Here is a 25,554-nt window from a genome sequence, read left to right as displayed (position 1 = left end):
AGGATACATAGTCATTCCTTTCTTCCAAACTAAGGATGGACCCTAATTTAATTGGCCGTGAATCATTCATCATAACAAGGTCTAGCTAAATTACATCTGCATCCCTTATCCTCTCCAGTGCTTCTATTAGCTCATTCAAAGTTACTTGATATATATCCTCTGTAGTGGTCCCCTCGTTGGATTCATCACTTGATGACGACTCACAAGCAGATGGAGCATCTAATGTATCTAAGTATGATGAGGAAAAATGAACTCTCTCACTTTGAGGAGATTCAGGATAAGCATCTACTACTACACGCATGGCATCTCTATCAAAGATAAACCAACCAATGGGTATATCAACCTAATAATGTACTTGTAAGATCCATGGCCTACCTAGCAATACTCGATAGCTAGGTCACCCGGAAAACCTAATGACCCTAAAGTACAAAATGCATTCCACATTGGCAATGGTGTCGGAGGGGTTTTTGTTAAAAGGTCAAATCCACCGGGGATTAGAAGTAGAAGGAAGTAGAGATAGGAGATGGAAGAGAAGATAGAAAATACCCAAGTGGTAAACACTACAAAGACAAATAACAATGAATTGAATCAATATGTATTAAAAGAACCTGGAAACTTCGCAATACTCAAAAGCAATCTCCAGGCATTAGATCTCCTAGAGCTTCTTCATAGAACAAAACGTGCATAAAAATTACAGCTCCTCTGCTGCTCGGAACCCAAATCTGATGGCTCCGTTGGCTCCGAAAGGAGGGTAAACCCTCAGGAGACCTGACCCCTAGGACACTTGGTCACGGATCTCCCAGATCACTCCTTCTTCTTCTTTCAGTTCAATCTACAGCTTGTTTTTAGTGATCGTGACGTGCACGGTTTCATCAATTTATCCTTCTTGTGAAAATCCTCTAATTGGCTGAAAATGACACTAGCTTTTTTGCATGCCATCCTAATCTAGAAGCTTTTTCTAACTTTTTCAAAATTTTACAATAAATAATATTTAAAAATAGACTAAAATTATCCAAAAATCTAGTATTTTTGGATAATCCATGCAACTCACACTAGTACTAATGGCTCATATCACATTGGCTCTCTAGATCAATAAAGAAGTCAAATGACGATGCATTCCATATTTTTTCACACTGTGTCCTCATGACATCACAACATCCATCCCCTCTAAACCTGCACATCCTCCGGTATGTGCCAAAATCTAGTTGTCATCGGATTCTGAGTCCTCATCCTCTGCAACCATATCCTTTACTTCTTCATCTTCCATATCTTCTTGGCTAGTCCCTATATCATGACCGCTATTTTCTTCCAATTCTGGCAACTCATAGGTAGTAGATTCGCGCCTTTTGAATAATTTGATTCTTTTTCCTACTACCAGAAGTTTGATGGATATCCCATCTAGCTCATTTAATGTATAAGTAGCATTATCAAACACCTATCTTACCACATAGGGTCCAAACCATCTTTGTTGAGATGACAAGCTCAACACATGCAGACATTGATGATGGACCGCCTAGTTAGATGGGTCCACATGTCTACAATTAGCACGTTGGTGGTCATTATGACTCTCACATGGCCACTGACTCATTACTTATTATATTCAGGTGGTTACACCTATTTGCAGCTGGCATAGTTATAGCACCAGTCAACTAGTGTAGTCGGTTATGCATTGTTTGACTTAGTAGGCCACTTTCCTTTATGTTGTATCTTATCTATACTTTGTGTACATTGTAAAGTGTGCGGAAGAAGAAGAAGAAACCAGCAAGAAAACGTTTTGGCCTCCATCTCTCTTCTTGTCTCTTGAGTGAGCTTCTCCTTGTGCATTATGTGTGTGTTCAGTGCAACATCTTGAGCAAGTCCCCCCACCACGGGATTCTTGACATGGTATCAGAGCCGCACCACTGAGAGAGGGTGATTTCAAAGGCTGAAGTGAAGGAGAAGAAGCAAGGTTTGAGCAAGCAAGCCACGGGTAAGAAGCTCTCCCATCCTTCCACTCTTTCTCTTGGATAGTGCCTGTGGAGGCACCGGAAGTAGGGTAGAGCAAAAAATCTCAGATTGCAGTGAGATTTGGTGTGTGCAAAGAGGGCTGTGTATTCTGCAGATAAGCCCTTTCTGGCTTACTCGCAGTTATTTTGGGCATCTGAGGCCGTTTCAGACCCCGTTTTAGAGCCGCAAGGTTGCGGACAGCAGTTTCAGGGTACACTGTGATTTCGGCTGTTTTGACCGAAAGTGGATGCGCAGGTTATAGATTGCGAATCTGTAATTCTTGAGGTGTTTGCAGGAATCAAACATAAGGTTTATCTACAAACAGGTTTGCAGATTGCATGTATTGTTGAGTAGACAGTAAAAAAGGTTGTTTGGTGTATTGTTGTGCACTACAGGTCGAGGGTTGCAAAAGATTTGCTTGTTGTTTGGTATTAGTGTTGTGATAATGGCAGAGAACAATGGAAGCCCCATCATTGAGAAGCTCGACAAGAACAACTACCCTTCATGGAAGTTCCGTGTCACGAACTTCCTTATTAGAAAAGGCCTCTACTAGTTTATTTCAGGTGAAGAAAAGGAGCCGGAGGTGAGTGATCCTCCAACTGCAGAAGAGACAAAGGCATAGAAGGAATGGAATGCAAAAGATAAGAAGGTCATGTATTGGCTGTCTGCAGTAATTGACAATAATATGCTGGGACATATTAGAAATGCAGAGAATTCATATGCAGCTTGGACCATACTTGAAAGTATGTTTTCCGTAAATACAAAGGCACGAAAGATTCAACTCAAGCAAGAGTTGAATACATTGAAAAAAGGGAAGATGTCTATCAATGAGTATGCACTGAAGGTAAGGAGCATTGCAGATGCATTGGCAGCGATTGATGCAATGCCCGATGATGATGATTTGGTGTCGTCTACCTTGGGTGGATTTAACAATGAAAAGGCTTGGAAGTCTTTTGTAACTTCCGTATATGTCAGAAAGCCATTTCCTGATTTTGATGAGTTGGTCTCCCTTATGATCACTGAAAAGATCAAGATGCAGAGTGAGACATCTGAAAGAAGTGGTGAACAGGTCCAAGCTTTCTACTCCAGTTCAGGAAGGGAACGTGGCAGGTTCTCTTCAAGAGGCCGTGGTATAGGACGTGGTAGTGACAACTAGCAAAACAGATTGAATCAGCAATTTGGCGATATGCAAGTTTCAGGAGGTCGTGGTAACTTTAGTGGCAGGGGGAGCTTTAGAGGAAGAGGTGGATGGCAGAACAGAGGTTCTAACAACTCTAGTATTGTGTGTCACTACTGTGGCAAAACAGGTCATATTGTAGCCCAATGTTATTCTAAGAAAGATGATATTCGCAGTGGTAAGTTGCAGCAAGGAAACTATGCATCGTCTTCACGATAGAATGAAGACAAAATTGAACGTCTGTTTGTTATGCAGCATATGCTGAATGCTATTACAGGAAAGGGAACACATGATGATATTTGGTATGTTGATTCAGGTGCATCCAATCATATGACCAGCCATGCAGAATGGTTTGGAGAGATGCAGGATTTGCAAAATGCAGGTTATGTGCAGACGGGTGATAATTCATGTCACCCAATTTCACACATTGGAAAAGTTCCCTTGTCCTTGCATGATGGTAAGACAAAGAGTCTTTCAGATGTATTACATGTGCCATCTATTACAAAGAACTTGGTGTCAGTCGGTCAAATGGTAGAGCAAGGGCTGCGAGTTAGATTTAATGCAAAGGGCTACTTTGCAGAAGACTTTAATGACAAATGCAGGTTGGTAGCAAAGGGAAGTAGAGTTGGACGTATGTTTACTCTGGATGTTGGAATTCCTACTATGAATGCTGCTATGTATGCTAAAGGAAAAGGTGTTGTTGGAGATATTGAAATTTGGCACAAACGCATTGGACATGCAAATGTACAAAGGCTAAAATTAATGCAGTCCAAAGGGTTGGTTACAGGTTTGCCTACATTTAGAGTTGCAGAATTTCATAAGATATGCGAAGCATATCTGTTTGGTAAGCAGGCAAGACAACCCTTTCCACATGACAGAGATGTAAGCAGAAATATCCTTGATGCTGTGCATACAGACATTTGGGGGCCTACACAAAATGTATCTCTTGGAGGCAGTTCATACTTTGTCACATTCATTGATGATTGTTCTAGAAAGCTATAGGTATATTTTATGAAGGAAAAGAGTGAAGCGTTTGAGCACTTTAGAACTTTCAACGCTGCAGTTGAAAGAGAAACAGGCTTGAAAGTAAAGTGCTTGAGGTCAAATGGAGGGGGAGAGTACCTCTTGAATGAGTTCAATGATTTTCTGAGGTCTCATGGGATAAAGAGACAATTCACATGGAGATATACCCCACAGCAAAATGGGGTTGCAGAAAGGAAAAACAGGCATATTGCAGAAGTTGCACGCGCCTTGATGGCTGAAAATAATATGCCTAAGCATTTTTGGTCTGAGGCTATTCATACTGCTGTTTATATTATGAACAGAACTCCCACAGCTGCACTTCATGGGATGACTCTTGAAGAATGCTTTACTGGCAAGAAGCCTGATGTATCGCACTTGAAGGTATTTGGATGTGTTGCATACGTTAATGTGCTAGATGAGCTAGGAAGAAGCTTGATCTAAAGGCAAAAAAATGTGTTTTTATTGGATACTCTTTAGAGCAGAAAGGGTATCACTGTTATAACCCTGTCACATGTAAGTTCAGAGTGAGCAGGAATGTCATCTTTGATGAAATGAGCAATTGGTATGCATCTAGTGGTGATGCATTGGATGATGATGATGATCATGACACTCATGTGCAGGCTGAAAAGCAAGAATCACGGACTCTTAGTGGACCAGAGACATCATCTGGTAGTCCTTGGTCTGGGAGACTAAGGAGTACATCTACATCTTCAGGTGTATCTAGTAGCACTACAGGTAAAGACAAAGGAAAGAATAAAGTGCTAGATGGCATTGATGCAGTTCTTGATGGAGACTCTAGTGGCTCTAAGAGCTTGGATGATGATCTTGGTATTCCTTCTGTCAGGACACCAGGTGTACAGAGAGCTCATAGTAATGTAAAGGCTCCATTGAGTGATCCGGTGGTACGCAGATCTAGCAGGGTCAAATACCCTATTAAAAGATTTGGTTTTGAAGGTTATGCAGCTCACCATTATGCTTATATGGTGAAACTAGTTGAGGATGTTGAGCCCACATGTTTTGAGGAGGCTATTGGTCATGCTCATTGGGATGCAGTAATGGATGAGGAGATGGCTGCATTAGAGGCCAATAAGACTTGGGATCTAGTATCATTGCCGAAGGGCAAGAAAGCTATTGGATGTAAGTGGGTTTATAAGATTAAGCAAAATGCAGATGGTTCTATTAGTAGGTACAAAGATAGGCTAGTTGCAAAAGGCTATGCCCAGATATATGGCATAGATTATGAAGAAACCTTCAGTCCAGTTGCTAGGATGGCAACTGTCAGATATGTGATTGCTTTGGCAGCAGCCAAAGGTTGGAGGTTGCAGCAAATGGATATGAAGAATGCCTTCTTGCATGGTGATTTGCAGGAAGAAGTGCATATGGATCAACCAGCAGGTTATGAAGATTTAGAGCATTCCACGTATGTGTGCAGGTTGAAGAAGGCGCTCTATGGGCTCAAGCAAGCACCTAGAGCATGGTCTGACAAGATCAGAGAGTATCTTGTCAATATTGGCTTTTATGTTTTTGATGTTGATCACTCACTTTATGTGAGAAAGGGAGATGCAGGTTTGGTCATCATAGTCATCTATGTGGATGACTTGATTATTATAGGTTATAGTGATGGTGGGATTGCTAAAGTCAAGGATTTTTTGAAAAAGAAGTTTGAGATGAAGGATTTAGGTGAGCTAAGGTACTTCCTTGGCATTGAGGTGATAAGATGTGATGATGGTATATGGTTGTCCCAAAGACAGTATGGCTTGGATATGTTGTCCAAGTATGGTATGACAGCATGCAAACCACTTTCAATCCCGTTGGAGCAGAATGTAAAGTTAAGTGCTGATGTTGGCGATGAGATAGAAGACCCTACTATGTTCAAGAGGATAGTGGGGAGTTTGATCTACATGACCATTACAAGGCCAGACTTGAGCTACGGTGTTGGTCTTGTGAGTCAGTTTATGCAAGTACCTAGAAAGACACATTTGGATGCAGTCAGACGCATATTGAGATATGTGAAGTCCACATTACATTATGGACTTTTCTATGAGGCAGGTACAGATGCACAGGTGTTTGGATACACAGATGCAGATTGGGCTGGTAGTATGTCTGATAGAAGATCTACTAGCGGATACATGTTCTCTCTTGGTAGTGCAGCAGTTGCTTGGAGCAGCAAAAAGCAATCTACAGTTGCTTTGTCGAGTACAGAGGCTGAGTATAGAGGTGCTGCTGTTGCAGCATGTGAGGTAGTATGGCTACAAAAGTTAATGGCTGATTTGGATGTGCAGGTGGAAGGTCTAGTTGTCATTTATTGTGACAACATGAGCAGTATACAGTTGGCTAGGAACCCTGTGTTCCATGCCAGGACAAAACATATTGAGGTACACTACCACTTTGTGAGAGAGAAGGTACTAGCAGGTGAGATTGACTTGGTGTATGTCAGCACATAGGATCAGATAGCTGACATCTTCACGAAGGCATTGGGTACAGAGAAGCTTCAAAGTTTTGAAGCTTACTTGGAGTTGCAAAGATGCAGTTGAGCTTGAGGGGGAGTGTTGAGATGACAAGCTCAACACATGCAGACATTGATGATGGACCGCCTGGTTAGATGGTTCCACACGTCTACACTTAGCACGTCGGTGGTCATTATGACTCTCACATGGCCATTGACTCATTACTTATTATATTCAAGTGGTTACACCTATTTACAGCTGGCATAGTTATAGCATCAGTCAACTAGTATAGTCGGTTATGCATTGTTTGACTTAGTAGGCCACTTTCCTTTATGTTGTATCTTATTTATAATTTTTGTACATTGTAAAGTGTGTGAAAGAAGAAGAAGAAACCAGCAAGAAAACGTTTTGGCCTCCATCTCTCTTCTTGTCTCTTGAGTGAGCTTCTCCTTGTGCATTGCGTGTGTGTTCGGCGTAGCATCTTGAGCAAGTTCTCCCACCATGCGATTCTTGACAATCTTTTGGAAACTTTACACATGGCACTATACTGGTTATCTAAACTGCTATCATAAACCAATACCCAATCCCTATCTTGCATGGTTCTTGGTCTCAATCTATGCCTTTTGTCAAATTGTTTCTTGTTCTCTATCCTTGCTTCCCTTATCTTTGCAGTTGCTGCCTCTATGTCTTTTGACTTTCTTTCCAACTGTCTAATGCGTAAGGCCAACAACTCCTCTCGATTCAAATCCTCCTCCCAAGGTAACACACTCCATGTGACTGTCATCTCTTCTATCAGCATGATAGGTTTTTGACCAAACATCAATTCTGCAGGCATATATCTTGTAATAGCACTATGAGTTGTTCTATCAGCCCACAAAGCATAAGGGAGCAATCGTGGCCACTCTTTTACCTTCTCTCCACATGCTTTTGCCAATGCCTTCACAATAGATGGATGACCTATTTCACTTTTGCCATTTCCTTCAGGGTTATAGGCTGACATTAAAGCAAGCTTTATTCCCAACCATGCAAAGAAATCATGAGCCTCATCTGCATCTAGCTCACCCCTATCTGTTGTAATTTTTCCCACACAGCCATATCGACAAAAGATCTCTCTTCTAAGATAGAAGTACATATGGCATTTGTTGTCTTAGTACGTAGAGCTCTCCCTTCCATACACAGATGCAGATTGGGCTGGTAGTATGTCTGATAGAAGCTCTACCAGTGGATACATGTTCTCTCTTAGTAGTGCAGCAGTTGCTTGGAGCAGCAAAAAGCAATCTACAGTTGCTTTGTCGAGTACAGAGGCCGAGTATAGAGGTATTGCTGTTGCAGCATGTGAGGTAGTATGGCTGCAAAATTTATTGGTTGATTTAGATGTGCAGGTGAAAGGTCCAGTTGTCATTTATTGTGACAACATGAGTAGTATACAGTTGGCTAGGAACCCTATGTTTCATGCAAGGACAAAACATATTGAGGTACACTACCACTTTTGAGAGAGAAGGTACTAGCAGATGAGATTGACTTGGTGTATGTCAGCACACAGGATCAGATAGCTGATATCTTCATGAATGCATTGGGTACAGAGAAGCTTCAAAAGTTTCGAAGCTTACTTGGAGTTGCAGAGATGCAGTTGAGCTTGAGGGGGAGTGTTGAGATGACAAGCTCAACACATGCGGACATTGATGATGGACCGCTTGGTTAGATGGGTCTACACGTCTATACTTAGCACGTCGGTGGTCATTATGACTCTCACATGGCCACTGACTCATTACTTATTCTATTCAAGTTGTTACACCTATTTATAGGTGGCATAGTTATAGCACCAGTCGACTAGTGTGGTCGATTATGCATTTTTTTGACTTAGTAGACCACTTTCCTTTATGTTGTATCTTATCTATACTTTTTGTACATTGTAAATTATGTGGAAGAAGAAGAAGAAACTAGCAAGAAAACGTTTTTACCTCCATCTCTCTTCTTGTCTCTTGAGTGAGCTTCTCCTTGTGCATTCTATGTGTGTTCGGCGCAGCATCTTGAGCAAGTCCCCCCACCACGCGATTCGTGACACACGTCGCCAACATCATCATCATCCTCGTTGTCGTCGTCATCGTCATCTCCATCTTCCCAATCATCACTCTCTCTCCACGTCATCCCTGTATCGAGAATTGGAAGCTTCTATTGGAAGGTTCTAACCAAAGCTTCCATAGACATAGTTCACCCCGTGCCTTCGGTTTTTCTCAAAACCATGTCTTGCAAGGCCCAATTTCTATGCAGGAAGTAATCTCGAGCAGAAGTGACTTCATAATTGCGTAAGGAAGCCAAGAGGAAGCTCATTGAATCGAAATTTGCTACATCAATGGCTCCCAAGAAAAAGGCAAGAGGAGCACACATGGGAGCTTCCACCCGGAGTATAAGAGTGGACAACGCCCCGATTCTTAATGCCCAGGTTCCGATAATATTCCCACATGAAAGGATACATTAAGCATGTCTTTAATTCTCATAGGGAAAGTTAAATGCATTTACTCATTCCATTTACAAAGTTTAGTGGCATGTCAAGTGCTTGCATTTGCTTGCACTTTCGTGGTCATGAGTAGCTGCATTTTCGAACATATGATGCATAAGTTTAAAGATGTAATTTGTCTGAAGACATCCTAGTTGCATCTCGCAAAGGATAGGGCATAAACACAAAATGCACTTTAAAATTTCTGGTTGAGGCTCGTGTATAAGATAATTATAGATGGCTATTAAATGATGTCCGAATAGTTGCAACGCATGGAAAGGATTTATGTACTTTGCAAACTGCATGCGATGGTAGTTACATTCTAGGTTGGGTTAGGTGATAAATGATGGATTAAATCAATGATGGACTCACGGCATTCGCTCATGCATGGAGTTCTTTTATCAAAGTTTGAATGCATCTTCATTAAAATATTAAAGCTTTGAATTTAATGCATCAACATAGGGTTTATACGAGTTAGCTCTGAATGTCAATCCTTTAGTTGCATAAAGGCAAAAAGGTCCATGTTCTCGAAATTGCATGGAATGATGCATCTCACCTATCTTGCAGTTACTTACATCTTTTAGGAAAAAGTACATGCAAATTTAGAAGAAAGTATTTGCATCTCTAAAAGGAAAGATCATATTAAATTGTGGGTTGGTTAGATCAATTAAGTAATTCACGTAAATGAGTATCCTATAGGAAATTCATGATTAGTTAGCATATGTTGGTCACTTCAATGTGCTAGGTAGTGTTAAGCCATGTTAAAATTCTACCTAGTATCACACTTAGGATTCCGATCTAATATTTCTGATCTCAAAGGTCCTACTCACATTCTCGAAATGTTAGGATTGTCTAATCGCCCGTGCAAGAATGATCTAGGGTTCCCACCCTCAGTATCAGTTGACCAAATGCCAGATCTCCGCAAGGAATTTAGGAACCCTAGGGCCAAAACGACCATCAGCCTAGTAGGGTCAAGGTTTTGGATTGGGTCAATAGGACTCCCAAACCCTATATCTTGGTCAAAGATATTCTTGATCAAGGAACACCTTGTGTTAGGTGTTGACACCTATCTCATGTAACAAGTTTTTACGACCTATGCTCTTGTGTCTAAAGCACAAAATAATACCGCTATACCTTAGACCAAGGTTGGCAATTTTTAATTATAAGTTAGCTTCTCCGAGATTTGAGTTGTTGCTCTACTACAATACTCCCTCTTGCAAACTGTTTTGCCAAGTTTAGGGCAGTGGTGAGTTGCCAAGAAGCAATTTGACCAACCAAGTTAGGATGATGGGGTTGTCCAGGATTTATTGACTAAGACATAAGGATACCTAAGGTATTGACAATTTGGGTCAACAGGGTATAAACCCCAACCCAAGGAAAGATGGCAAACAAGCAACTCAGCTTACGAAACCCTTGGGATCATGCCAAGTCGCGATTGATCCAGAATCAAATGCTGCAAGCATTCGAGGAGAAGGAATTATACCTTAGCAGTTGGCCGTGTAAACGGCCACTGGAATGCTCATGATTGTACACTTAGGAGCACTGTTTGTACTTAATTGCTCAAGGAACTAATGCCGGAAAAATAACTTATGCTTCAGGTTGAAAGCCTGGAGGGAGAGGCAGTATCAGTTACCTCCGACTGTCTGCCTAACCCTATCCAAGGGGGTTGTTAGCTGCGCCGGGTATGTGGACCGAACCCGCCGCGAGAGGTCTCTCTGTGGGTACTGCTTGGAGCAGTAGGACACTTGGGTGCCAGGGGAGGCTCTAGCCGTAAATGCCTTGCTTTCGGATCCTGCACAAAAGGCCGACATGACTTGAGATTGGATCTCGAGGCCCGCATACTAGTCAACGGGTGGAACTTGGAAAAGCGATCCCTGAGGATTGCTGGTATAGCCTTCGGGCGGATTATATGATGTATTCCAAAGACTTATAAATAAAGATCAAATGTTGAAAAGGAACTTGCTTGACATTGTTTTTCTGTGTTAGTGCTTAAGTTACATGAAGGAACCAATGATTAAGTGGTTAATTAAGGAAGTTATTTTTGCTTGTCAAACTAAATGTGGTAGGTAATTAGATAACTAAAGCAACCTGAGGAAAGTGCAGTGGATGTGACCCTGGGTCCGTCCTACAGAAGGGTGGTCCCGGTTGGCTGGGAACTTTTCTCAAAAGAATTGACAGCAAGGTAGCAATATCCTAGAATCTATAGAGCTAAAGTCCCGATTTATGCTGTTTTAGGGGAACAGAATGGGACTATGCATTATGGGAAGAGAGGTCGAGCTTCGCATCCCTCTCGTTTCCTATTCTCCTTGAACCAAGTGCCGTATAAATCTGCTTTGACCCTGATGTTTTTTCACAAGTTGTTCGTCTAGGGCTCGACGCTAGTCACCTTCTAGGAACTTGACCATTAGAAAAACCCTGATTCAGGTCAGTCCTAAGTGGGAACGACCAGAATGCTTCCGCTTCGTGGCAGACTCGAGAAGACCTAGATCACAAGCCCCGTGACATTCCTTGGGAGTGCGGGGCAGTGCTTTCTAGACTCTCTTCCCGATGGGCTGCTAAGACGTGTCCTACAAGTGGACAGGGGGACACGTTATAGGGAAACCTCCTTGGACCAAAATTAGGACCAAATTCCCTAGGATTTGGTCCAATATCTTGTGTTGTCATTTTGGATTCCAGCAAGTTAAAGCTTGCATTTTCATCCTTCTATCTTCATTCATGCATCTCTTTCAGAGAGCAAATATCCTATGTATGGTCCTTTCGCAAATAGTAGGAACAGAAGGCTCCAGGAATGGTTGGTTTTTGGGTACATTCGGTGGCTAAATGTCGTGCTTGATGACACTTTGCGCACCATGTATTAGAGCGCATCACATCTCTTCCACCTCCCACAGGAGTGGATATATTGGCGGTATTCGCCTTCAGCATCTGTAGCTGCTCTACAATCACATCCATAAGCTCTTTCTTGATACTTGCAACTGAATTGGATAAGTAGTCCTTCAGATTTTCACCTCCTGAAGTACTTGTAGTAGGGTTTTGGGAAGCTTCTGTAATTATTACATACACTGGTTGGGTTGACCTAGAAGGTCCTCTGTTCTGGTTTTGATTCAGAGCTCCTGCTGAGACTTGGGGTTGTTGATTCCAATTGGTAGGATTCCACTATTGTTGAGTCGCCATTGAAGGAACTGTTTGAGGCCATTGTTATTGTGGTTGAACCATCATTTGAGGCACTGTCGTCTGTGGTGACCACAGTGGATTAGGTGCATTATACTACAGTATTTTTTGCATCTGGGGATAGGGATAGGAAATTGTCCCTGGAACTGCATTTGGTGGGTATACCATTCTTGACATAGGAGAAGGTAAGACTCCTCTTCTTGGAGTCATTGACAACCTTGCTTCAACTTCGTCATACAATCTTGCACCTTCCACTATAGCTTGCAGATTTACTGGTCTTCTCAATTCCATGAACTTGCAAACTTCTGGTTGTAGGCCTTTGACAAACACTCCTTTCTAGATACCTTCGTCCAAATGATGGTTAGTCCATCTCTTCAGGATGGATTCCATTCGCGAGACATAAGCTTCTACTCTTTCTCCAGAGGACTGACTTAGGTTCATGAACTCCTCTCGCATTCGCTCTTTAAAACCTTCACACTTGAATTTAGTGAGGAAGGCCAACTTTAGATTGTCCCATGTGCCAAACGTTACTGCTTCTTGTCTCTCATACCACTAAAACGCCGCGCCCCTGAAAGTGGTGGGGAATATTGCTAACCAATGCTCAGGGGTTCTAGCATTGTTAGCCACACATGCTATCATGAACTCTGATACATGAAGATTAGGGTCTTCATCGTACTCTCCCTTAAAAACTGGCAATGGGACTACATTTGCTAGCCGGTCATCAATATTTCCAGGATGAATCTGACTAGGAAGGGGGCCTTGAGTCGCCATGGGGACTTCTGTAAAGAGTGCTTTTAGGGAGTCAAAGGAAGCTTCTGCTGCTAGCTCATTCTCAGCTTTGATTTTTGCCTTTTCCCTTCTCACATACCTCTGGACTCGCTCTAACGCTTGCCTCTTAATTGTGTCATTCATCAGGGGGTTGGCTCCAACCAATTGGTCTGTACTCAATAGGATAGAATCAGAGAGGGGCTTCAATCTTTGAGGGATTCTATGGCCAACATCTCTTCTACTTCCCTCTTTTCAACATCTCTAAATTTGGCTTTCAAACCACTACAGAGGGGGAGATATTCCATTCTCAAAGTATCAAAACTCATTCTTCTTAGGATAGTTGTTGTGTCATTATAATAATGCCAGCTTCTGAGGGTTTCAATAGTGTATGTTGTGAAAAACACTCTGTCTACCAACTTCCAGTGGGTTGCTAATTGGACAAACAGAAGATTGTCAGAACACCAAGCATCCCACATATCTTGCTATTAAGCATCCACAAACAAATCCCAACTCTTTTTCTTCTTGTTTTCGTGAACCTCTACAGACCACGACTCCTACAGCTTCTTCACAATCTTTCACTTGATGATGTTTGGAAACTTCTCAATGAATGCCAAATCTTCCATGGATGGTCATTCTCTCTGTTTCTACTCTTCAGTTTGTTTCCAAACAATTTTCCACCAAGATGCAAGTTTCTGCTGCTTCAACAGGAAGAGGAAACAGTCCACCACATAGAGCATGCATCATGATGGTGATATGTTTTTGCCATTGTGGGATGAACTTCTTATGAAAAGTGGCTTTGATAATGAGAATTTCCAACTCTTTAGTGGAAGAAGGAACTTTGCAAACTTCCATTGAATTCTCCTCTTCTTGGCAATGCCATTTCCTTCATTTTCAGCCTCTTCTGATGCTTGTTGATGGCAAGCTTCCCTAGCTATGCACCAAAAACATGGAGCCCCAAGATGAACACTAAGGAAAAGGGAATTCTACTGCAAGAGAATCTATCTTGTAACATCAACAAGCTTTTATTTCATTCTTTTGATCATCAAAACAAAGAAAACAACAATTCTTCACATAGCATCATAGTAGATATCTCCTCAACTATAATCTTCAACATCTTCATAGAATCCATCAATATAACAAAGAACACATATTAATACACCATCTTTGAATGGAAATCAATCACATAGTATTCATCTTCAATGTCTTCATAGTTTTCTCTCTCAATCTCTCATATATAGATACACTGTTTTGATAGAATTGACTATCTCTGGCTCTCTCTCTCTCTCTCTCTCAATAGTACATCATATCCTTACTAAAATACTCTCATAATGACTCTCAATAATCCTTCTTAGGTCGTAGATGTACCTCCCAAGAGGCATGTCTGATGTGAAGAGGTACCAGAGCCACTACAGTGTCTCTTCTCACAGCTCACTACTGTCAATGTCACTCAGTCTTCTCTTCAGTCTTCAACTGCTTCTTCCATTTGTTTTAGCTCTTTTGAACTTAGATTCATCCTTTCCAAAAGTTAGAAAAATTTCCCAAAGTCACACATACATTCTACAAAACACTTACAGAAGGTCTACAAAATAGTATAGTACAAGACCAGAGCAGATACAGAACAATTACAGAGTAGAGACATAGCAGAGACAGAGGCTCTACAGAAGGTCTACAAAGGATTACAGAAGGTCATCAGAATCTCATAACTCATACTAAAACCATTCCAAACTATCAAAAAATATTCAATAAGCTTTCAAAATATTTCAATCTTCATCAATCATCAATCCATGCTTCATACAAAAGAAAATCAGAACAAAACAGAAGCTATACAGAAGGTATACAAACCAATTAGAACCTCAACAAAACCTATTAGAACATAACAGAGCTTCATATCTTTGCTGAGAATCATCATGAACTTCCAAAACATAATCAATATCATCCAAAACACTCTCAAAAACTTCCTTTATCAACCATACATCACTCTAAATCCATAAAAAATCAATCATTTAGTCCTCAAAAACAACAAAAATTAGTCAAAAATTCAGTCTTTTTCCACTCTCAACATTCATACAAGATGCCATATGACAAAGCAGTAGGTGTGTGCTACTCCTAACCTTGTGCAATTTCTAATTATATGAGAGCCAAGTGAGAGATGCATCCATGAATTGGTTAGTGGTCTTATCATTCTCTACTAGCTACAAAGCCCTCATAGGCCTTGAATGCACGTGATATAGAGGGTATTCACAAATAAGGGTATTTTCTAATAGGCCTTGAATACATGTGATATAGAGGGTTTGTTGTTAGTGGGACCCTCATGCACTAACATCACACGACAGGTTTCTTGGTTTTGACTCATTGGTTTTGATCTAGGCATGCACTTAACACCACATAGGTCACCATAGAGAGAGGGAGGCTTCTCCCTAGGATTAAGAGGCTCCCACATCACTTGGTGTTGGTCCTCATGTGCACTTGAATTATGGATCATGACCAAGTGAAGGAGGCCTCTCCCTAGGCTTAAGAGCCCCAACATTGCTTGGTTTTGATGCTTTTGTATACTGGATGGCATATGGGTCACCACCAAGCAAAGGAGGCTTCTTCTTGGGCTTAAGAGCCCCCATATCATTTGATTTTGAGCCTCATGTACATTGAATACCAAATGGGTCACCACCAAGCAAGGGAGGCCCCTCATTAGTAGGCAATGAGAAAAGAGTGTTTCTTAGAGTTGACCCTCATGTGCACTCAAACATAGTATGGATCACCACCAAGAAAAGGAGGCTTCTCCATAGGCTTAGGAGCTCCCACATTGCTTGATTCTAATACACATCTACACCTAATGCCATATGGATCACCATAGAGTTAGAGAGGCTTCTCCCTAAGCTTAAGGGTCCCCCACCTTGCTTGGTGTTGATCCTAATGCACACTTGAATGTACTATGGGTGACTACCAAGTGAATGAGGCATTTTCCTAGGCTTAGGAGCTACCACATCGCTTGGTGTTAACCCTCGTCTACACTTAAATGCAGTATGGATCACCACCATGCAAAGGAGGTTTCACCTTAGGCTGAAGAGCTTCCACATCGCTTGGTTTTGACCCTTGTTTGTACTGAATGTAGTATGGGACACCCAAGTGAAGGAAGCCCCTCACTAGGGTGATGACCAAAGAGCATTGCTTGGTATTGACTTTGATGTGTACTTGAACGCACTATGGTTCACCACCAAGTGAGGAGGCTTGTTTTAGAGCGGTTTGTTTGCCTTGGAGAATCACTCATTTTTTGCATTTGGATTTTTTGTTATGCACAAGAAACAACAAGATTGAGGTGGTGTTTGAGAATGACATGGAGAAAAGACCCTAGAGGAAAAGCTATATATGTTTCTCTACAATGTTGGTGTTCACTCCTGTGCTCTTTATTGAGAAAATATTAGACTCCTTTGGGAATGTGATGATTGATCAAATGGACAAATACCAAAGAATCACATCATCTGGCATGGTGACTGTCGATGCAAAGAAATATGTTTACCTAGAGGACTTCACAACCAACAAAGTTCCCAAGGTCAGAAAGGGCGCTAGATAAATTACCTGCTAGTGCACGCAAGGACATAGAGGACTGTCCAACAATACACTCAAAGAGGTGTCCTCTACTACATTTTCCTTTGTGTTCCTTTGCTACTTGCATCTCCTACTAGAATGGGAATGACTTGTAAGTGACTTCACAAGCACCACACGCATGTGGCGACAAGAGACAATTTCCTATTACCAATAGAGAGATTGAAGAGTGAGCGGTGGAATTTTGCCCCAAAAAAGTGCTCAAAATTTTCCAAAAAATATGAATTTCAAGAGAAAATTGAATCCCATCGAAGGCGGTAGAGGCAGTTGGGTCGATTTTAAGAAATAAGCAAAAGATGGACCGTTTCAAAAGTGCTTTGAAGACCCACCAAGCGACAGTTGTAGAATTTTCCTAGCTTTCTCCAAGTGTGAGATCAGACTCCTAGAAGTGGCCAGCAGTGGGGGGCCCTGATACGGCTAGGTAGAAATTTGCGGATCATCAATTGGACATCAGACGTGAAAGAGGCAATGCTCGAGGTGGAGGACCAAAAAACCAATCAATGTAAATGGACTTTTGGAGGAGGGGATGTGACCCTTGGGAGCCCTTGGGGCCCCAAATTTTTATGTGAAGGGGGGGGGGGGTTTGATGGCGTGGAAAAAAAATGAGGGGAGGAGGGTGCATGCGGTAGAAAAACGTGGTGAAGGGGGGGCTATGGGCCATGGCACCTCAAAGTACTCATATCCATCTATGAGATCAGCCTCTTCCTCAATATTTTTGCTCTCCATCGCCACTCTCACCTTCAAAATTGGCTGCCTGATTGTTGAGATCCAAATCTAGTATATATATATATATATATATATTCCAAATGGGGATTCACATGAAGAAGATAAAGAAGAAGAGGGGCTGAAGGATGCTTAGCACTAAAAAATGATTGATGGTTGGTCCATTGGCAATCCGTACTAATTATCAAAAAACCCACAACACGCAAATAAGCGGTATGCCTCATTTTTATGAAAGAGATTTGCTTCTTTTTTATGTTTGATGGTTGAAATAAAATTCATATGGAACAAAAATTTGTTTGGATCTTGTTTGCATCATGATTGAGGGCTACACATAAAAGAAATGCAGAATCATAATGATACATAGTCGTAATAATTAAAATACAACCTGAAAAGTGCATTTTTTGAGGAAAAATAAAGATTTTGTTGGTTTCGGGTGGGGAAAAAAATACACATGGAATAAAATTCTGATTAAAACCATCTTTCAATCAATAATCATAGATTTAAAAATACCCTATTTTTATGAATAAATAAATAGAAAAAATAAGAAAATTTTGATAAAAATGGATTTTCGTGCTTTAAAATTTAAGGAAAAATACGATTAATGTTTGTGGATATTTAGCAAGGTTAAGACATGAGGTATGGCCTCATATCATCCTTTTTTGTATGTTTTAGTGTGTTTTTATTGCTTATACATTGAAAATGATAAAAAACAAAACCCTACATATATGTAACAATGCAACACATAAATGGTAGGGGAAAAAGAGGGGTTGTGGGAGTGTTTAAGTACTAAAAATGAAGTAAAGTCTGATCTTTTGTTTGTGCAAGTCATATAGGATGATAAAAACTTAAGTCTAAAGAGACTAGTAGCACGAGGAAACTCAGTGCTACTCTCTAGCAATACAACAATAACACCGAGATCGAAAATCATTCAACAACTGTCTTTGCATACCACATGGTTGATTTCTAATCATAAAATGATTTCGCACAATGGTCATTCACTTTTGCATTTTACATGCCACATGGTATAGAAACCTGGATGCATAGCACTTGATTGCCTAATAAATGACCAATGTGGAGTGTGTGAGGAAGTCCTTACTGTAGGTTAGATGAGCAGTTCCTTGGGATAAGTTCAGTGAGGAAATATCAACTCATGGATCATTTGATAAATCAAAGAGTGGAGCTTGTAGGTTTGTTCTTTATGTTGAAGCAGCGCATCAAGGGGCCAATCCCCGAGATGTAGGAGAGCTGTAGTGAGGCCACGGTGTTTCAGTCGAGAGGTTGCCTCCTATGCATGTGATACATGGTATATTATATCAATGTGTATGGAATCTCCCTCTGAGGAGTAGGGGAGGGAAAACGTTGGAATGAGTCCTATTACAAATGAAAAATAGATATTAGAGTTTAGTATAGCATGTCCCTTAGACGCTCCTCGCTGCGAGGCTGTGTGGGGTGTATTTTGTGTCTTAGAGGTCTAGCTAGTGCTAGAGAGCTAGTATTGGGCCCATTTTAGGTCCCAATAGGTGGTGCATTTGCCGAGAGCTACCTACAAGTGGCAATTTCCATGCCTTGGTCGATTGGGACCTATCCTTTAGTATATGCCAGAAATTAATGAGCTAGATTCATAAGACCATCAAGTGAAGCTCCAAATGCAAGAGAGAGCTGAAGGAGCTAGATGGCAAGCTCAGATAAACAAAAGATACTCTTCGTAAAGGAGCACGGCTTGATAGCTTTGCAAGGGTGAGTTTTTAATAACCCTAGCTCAACACATAGTCTATTGGGGGGAGGAAGCTCTAGTTCTTCCCCCCTCCAATCATTCCCTCCACTTCGAGTGGACCTCTAGTTCTGGTTGTTCAAACCCCTCCAGTAGTAGCGAATCCGATTGTTACCATGGTGGCAAAACCTATTGACATACCTACTGGAATGGCGGATTTGCCAACTTTAGGTTTCCCCCTACCCATCTTCAATGGGTTAGTGGAGGAGGATGTGGAACTGCACATTAATGAGTTCCAAAACTTGATGTTCAACTATCACATCCACGATGAAGGACATCTAGTGATGTTATTTAATATGACTCACAAAAGAAGAGCTAACATATGGTATCACGGCCTAAAAGGTGGGAACCATAACTACCATTGATTTATTTTTCGAAGCCTTTCAAAGGGAGTTTTCCCCTAAAAAGGAGTGGTCAATATTGGCTAAATGTATTAAACGTGACACGTCAAGAGCCACATGAGGATATTCGAGCGTATGCCAAGAAGTTAAAAGAGGTCTTTAAAAAATTTCAAGCCTCTATCCCTATTCTAGCAGCTTTTCCAACTACAATATTTCTCTCATGGTCTAGATTTCAACATTTAGATGCAGTTGAGTAGGGTCACTTTGCCGGATGTAGACACTGCCATTGGACGAGCACAAGACGTAGAATCTTGACTACAAGTGGCTTATGCCTCTCAAACCAATCTTAATATGGGTTTGGTTTTGGGAAATAATTTGGCATTGTACAATGGCAATGGAAATCAAGGGATAGCTACGACTAACCCAAATATGAGAGGAAGCATGGTTCAAAGTGTTCCTTTATTGCCAGCTCCTCCTAGTGTGACTATGCTAATGGCTAGTCAGATGGTTCTGCCAAGCGTTGAAGGCCAAGTATCAACAAAATCTAACATTGTTCCTGTGAATCAGCAACAACCAATGTCCAATCTAATTATTAGGCCAATGGAACGACAAATACACGATCAAGGCTATGAGTCGAGTGCCTCGAATGTCCTTACCAAAGTTAAGGACATGATGAAGCACTACACTAACATGATTTCTGAGCAATATAGACAAATAGCCGTTGATGTTAATTTTCTTAAAAAACAATAGAATCTAATAGGGAGTGATGCCCTAAAGAGGGTGGCCCATCAAGATTTAGTTGTAAATGGTGTGGTGGCCAGCATTACCCTCAGAATTTTCCCAACGTCAAATGTGATATTTGTGGGAAGTCCATCCATTTGGCTGCCACCAGTTGGAGTAAGATTAGCTCTCTCCAACAAGGTAGCAGACAGTCAGGTCATGTTAACCATTGCATGCAAGGGAACAACCTTCAGCGAGATGATGGACTGAAGAAAATTCTTCAAAGAGGCAAGGCTACTGTAGAGGAGCTACCTAGTGGCAGTGGAGTCAGCCTTATTGAGGCTGTGCATGTCAATGAGACTAAAGCCTCTAGCCTGCAAGCTATCACAAGAGGTCAAAAGGGTAGAGAAGGTGACAAGGACAATGTAAAGTCTATTGATGGAAACCCTAAGTAAGACGATAAAGGGATGCAAGTCCTTGACCCTGACAGGGAGGGTGGACCTTTGAAACCTGTAGAAAGTAAAGCCGATGCCAAGAAGGATAAGGAGTTGCCAAGGAAGAAGGAAAAAGCTAAGAAGGAAGTGCCAAAGCCAGTTCAATGACCAAAGGAGAGAATGGTCTGGCGTGAGAAGAGAGCTCTAGCAAATTATTACGAATTCAATTTGGCAAGCTCTCTTTGTGAAGTTAGACCAGATGTGAATCTCTTACAGCAGCTGATAAAGCTATCTCCGAGAGTACATAAGGAATTCAAAAAGATCTTGCGTACTAGGTATATCATAGAACCTTTGGGTATAGCATGAGTAGGAGATGATTGGTTTGAGCATGCTGAAAAGCATTGCAACCTATGTTGATGGAATACTAGTGGATCATGCTATCATAGATACAAGATCCTTTGTAAACATCATGAGTTCAAAATTGATGGAGAGGCTAGGTCTAGCAATTCAAAATGATGCCTCTACGATTCTTAGAATGGCTGACGATAGTCTTAGGCAGCCTGAAGGTTGCATCACTAAAGTCCACGTCATAATTGAAAATGTAGAATGCCTTCAAGACTTTAGGGTGATTAGATTCACAGGGCATCCTAGCTATCAAGTATTTCTAGGTAGACCTTGGATCTTACAAGTAGACTAGAGTCAAGTAGATATACCCGTTGGTTGACTGATATTTGGTAGAGGTGCCCAACATGTCATAGTTGATGCTTATCCTGAGTCTCCTCAAAGCGAGAGAGCTCCTCTATCCTCTACAAAATTAGAGACATTAGAAGATGTATCTGCTAGTGAGATGTCATCGAGTAATGAATCCAAAGAAGGATCCACTACAGAGGACATCTATCAAATAACTCTAGATGAGCCGATAGCTGCTAGAGGCTCAAGATCGAATAATAGATGCAGACGTTATTGAGTTGGACCTTGGTATGACAAATGATTCGCGGCCAATTAAATTAGGTTTCATGCTCAATTTAGAAGAACGAGAGCACTATGTGTCCCTAATTTAGGAGTCTAATCTCAACTAGCTTAACCACACAAGAACTCACTTTGCTAGGGCTTGGGGAGCTAGAATGGAAAATGCAACCACCACAACATGAGCCACTAGAGCTAGTCCAAGAGAAGAAGGGCCTGATTTTGAAACAGACCAAAAAGAGGAGGAACAAATGCAAGAATCAAGTCCCCATATTCAACCACAAGTGCAAATAGAAGAGAAAGGAAAGGAAGTAGGGCCACCCGAACAAATGGTGGCAGGCAAGCCACAAGTGCAGGGAGCAAATGGAATGTGCTTGCAAAAAGTTTCAAGCTAGGAAGCCGCAAGTGTTGAACAATGTGCAAGGGAGACGAAGAACGGAGGAAGAGAGAGGTGAAGAGAGACACGAGACACCGAAAGTGGAACCCCAGAAGTGCATCAAGTGAGCACACATAGTTGGAATATCTAGAGGGGACCAGGGATGCTATATATAGACAAACTATATATAGCTAATATTCATGCGCGAGGGAGATGAGGAACGGAGGAAGAGAGAGGTGAAGAGAGACACGAGACACCAAAAGTGGAACCCCAGAAGTGCATCAAGTGAGCACACATAGTTGCAATATATAGAGGGGACCAGGGATGCTATATATAGACAAACTATATATAGCTAATATCCCCGCTCAAATAAAGGTCCCTAAATGTGGATGAAAAAACCCTTGGGGGCTCAAGGGAAAAACCCATAGCTCTATATAGCCCTACTGCTATATTAATATTGAAAAGATATGATTACAAAGTTGAAAGGAGCCAAATCACTCTTGAATATACAAGTGCCTGTTTGTAGGCATCGAAGGAGCTACATCACTCCTGAATTACTATAGATAAATGAAGGAGCTACATCAATCTTGGGGGCCGGCATCACGGCTAGGGCTTTCGGGGTGGGGGTGGAAAACCCTGGGGCTGCCCTGGTGGGTGTCGAGGGAGTAACACTTGTGGGGGCGGCGTAAGGAGGCATCAGAGCTGACGGAGGTACGGTCACAGGGGCCTTCGCTGCAGGGACTGCAGGTGTGGGGACTGCAAGGGGAGTAACGGCCATGGGAGTGTACTGAGGGGTTGGCGGTATGCTCTGATACCATGTTAAACAGTACGCGAGGGAGACGAGGAACGGAGGAAGAGAGAGGTGAAGAGAGACACAAGACACCAAAAGTGGAACTCCAGAAGTGCATCAAGTGAGCACACATAGTTGGGATATATAGAGGGGACCACAGATGCTATATATAGACAAACTATATATAGCTAATAGCAAGTTCCTCAAGTGGCCATCCCTCAAGGTGAGGAGTGTGATCCCATCAACTGGGGCCAAGAACTTGCGGTGTGGGTGTAATGGGAGAACCACATCCCCTTTGAGTTCTCTTTCAACTTCCCTCGCTCATTGGATAGAGTGTTATCTCCTCAGGTGATGGAGGATGTCATCAAGCTTTTATCTAGTCTCAGAAGGAGATGGCTATAGGAGCAAAGGACGCACCCCACAAGATGGCGGTAGGAACCTACAAATGATTGCAAAGATAAGGTGGTAGAGGTGCCCTAGAGGGTAGAGGGATATGAGGCACAATAGCCAAGGTTGCACCAGAACATCTGGGACTCTAGCTTGGAGGCCTAGATCACTTCACAAGAAAGGTTTCACCAGAACATCCTATCTACATGCCCTACCCAAGAAGAATTGGAGTTTAGTTCAACCCGAAGGTGCATGGTAGATATGACTTCCCTTTGATCTATAATGTAAACACCTCTATCCCTGAAGAGAGCTTGATTTTTAGTGAAAGAGATCTCCGCCCATCTGTAGTAAGCTTCCTGAATGACTTCACCTCATGTCCTAACCCTACTTTCATCACCACATGAAATTACCTTTGCCCACTACAAGTATATTAAAACAAAAACCTATTATGTAGAGGAAGAGTAGCTACCACCCCTCGTTTTTCACCTCAATGTGGGGATTGATAGTTGTGCGATGGTGCACCTCATGATGAGGACCACTCTCCTATTAGCATTTTGCATGAACATCTTTAAGAGTGATAGTAGATTTACTAAGTTTAATCACCTGCTTTTTTCATCTACTCCACTCCATGTAGGAACCAACTTAAAGGGATATTTACAAAGTAGGGCATTCCTCATTAAATCCCTCAAGCCACCACTCAATTTGTCTCTTGCTCCACAACAGATTCCTCTTAGCATGCTCCCTTAGTAAATTTATTCATTCAAACAAAAAACAAAAAAAAACAAAACAAAAGAAAAAATATAAAAGAAAGGGTAAGAAAAAAAGGTGAGGACAAGAAGGAAGGAAGTAGAAAACAAAGAAGCACAGCAAGGGAATCAGCCATGTGTACCCTACAAGCATCACAAGCATTACACCTAGGGACCACCCTAGCCCATTTCCCACTTCACATACTTAGGGCACCTTAAGGGGCAGGACATAACTAGGGAGATCCCACTCACCCACAGTTAGACCTGCCTCCCTAAGTCACACCCACAGCACCTCCCTTCTTACATTACCACGTCATCAAGTGTGGGACAACACTCGAACTTATGCCTATGATTCAACCCAACTCCCAATTCCATGACATAGACACCATGCACCGCACTATGAGATAGGCACACCCCCAAGTAGTGAACTTCCTTTTCTTTTTAGGTACATTCAGAAACCCACAATTCACCATTGATATCAGAGGCCCCCATCATCCACTTAATCATTCCTCAACATCCAAAACTCTCCATTTGATTTGATGTGTCTATTTTCCATAGCCAACCTCCCGAAATCCCATCATTAATCTACATGGCAAACCTTCAACCACCCAAGCCCTTATTATCAAGTTCCATGGAAGTGGCACTCAGATAGGAGGGGGTAATGTTACAACCCAAAAGGAAAAAGGAAGTAGAAAAAGAAATCCCAATACAAAAAGGCCCCAAAAAGTCAAAACTGGAAGGCATTCCAAGGCAAAAAAAGCATAAAAGAAAGGCAAGATCGAAAAAATGTAGGAAATTCCTTAATGAAAAAGTAAGGGCACAATAATGAGTGCACCAAATATTATAGTAAAGAAAGTGCCAAGGGGCATTGCAATTCCTTTTGTAAAAGAGCACTATACTCCCTCTTGTGCAATTTCTAAATGTAGACAAGCATGGATGAAGGAACTGTGAAAAGAGGAAATAAATAAATAAATAAGAACTTGGCTAAAGTGGTTGGTCATGTAAAAAATGATGGGTGCCCCAAGGAGGAAGAGGGCATGTATAAAAAGTAAAAAAGGGAATGGAGAATATCATTCTTGTGTGTGGCCAAAACTAGCTCTCCTCTTCTCTTCTTGTTCTTCTTGTTCTTACACTTGCTTGAGCTTGTATTTGAGAGAGGGAGTGAGTGTGTGAGGATGAGGGACCATGGTGGAGATGCTCTCCATATTCTCTTATTTGCTTCTTCTTCTCTTATCTTATCTTGTCTCATGTAGAATAATGGAGCATGGAGTTTGGGGCCTGAGGATCGAACATGCTTGAGGTTGCATCTAAAGGGATGGACGCCCAAGGAGGAAGAGGGCATGTATAAAAAGGGAAAAAGGGAATGAAGAAGATCATTCTTGTGTGTGGAAAAAAATCTCTCTCCTCTTCTCTTCTTCTTCTTTCTTTCTTGAGCTTGTGTTCGAGAGAAGAGTGAGGGAGTGAGTGTGTGAGGTTAAGGGACCATGGTGGAGAAGCTCTTCATCTTATCTTCTCTTAGACTTCTTCTTCTTCTTCTCTTCTCTTCTCTTGTTTTGTGCATAGCAATGGAGCATGGATTTTGAAGCTTGAGGATTGAGCATGCTTGAGGTTGCATCTTGGATCGTGGAGCTACC

The sequence above is a fragment of the Lygodium microphyllum genome, chromosome 23 (genome assembly GCF_053477565.2).
Source record: "Lygodium microphyllum isolate KBCC chromosome 23, Lygodium_microphyllum_v1.1.10, whole genome shotgun sequence".
Lineage (NCBI taxonomy): Eukaryota > Viridiplantae > Streptophyta > Polypodiopsida > Schizaeales > Lygodiaceae > Lygodium > Lygodium microphyllum.
Note: the sequence above shows the minus strand (reverse complement) of the source record.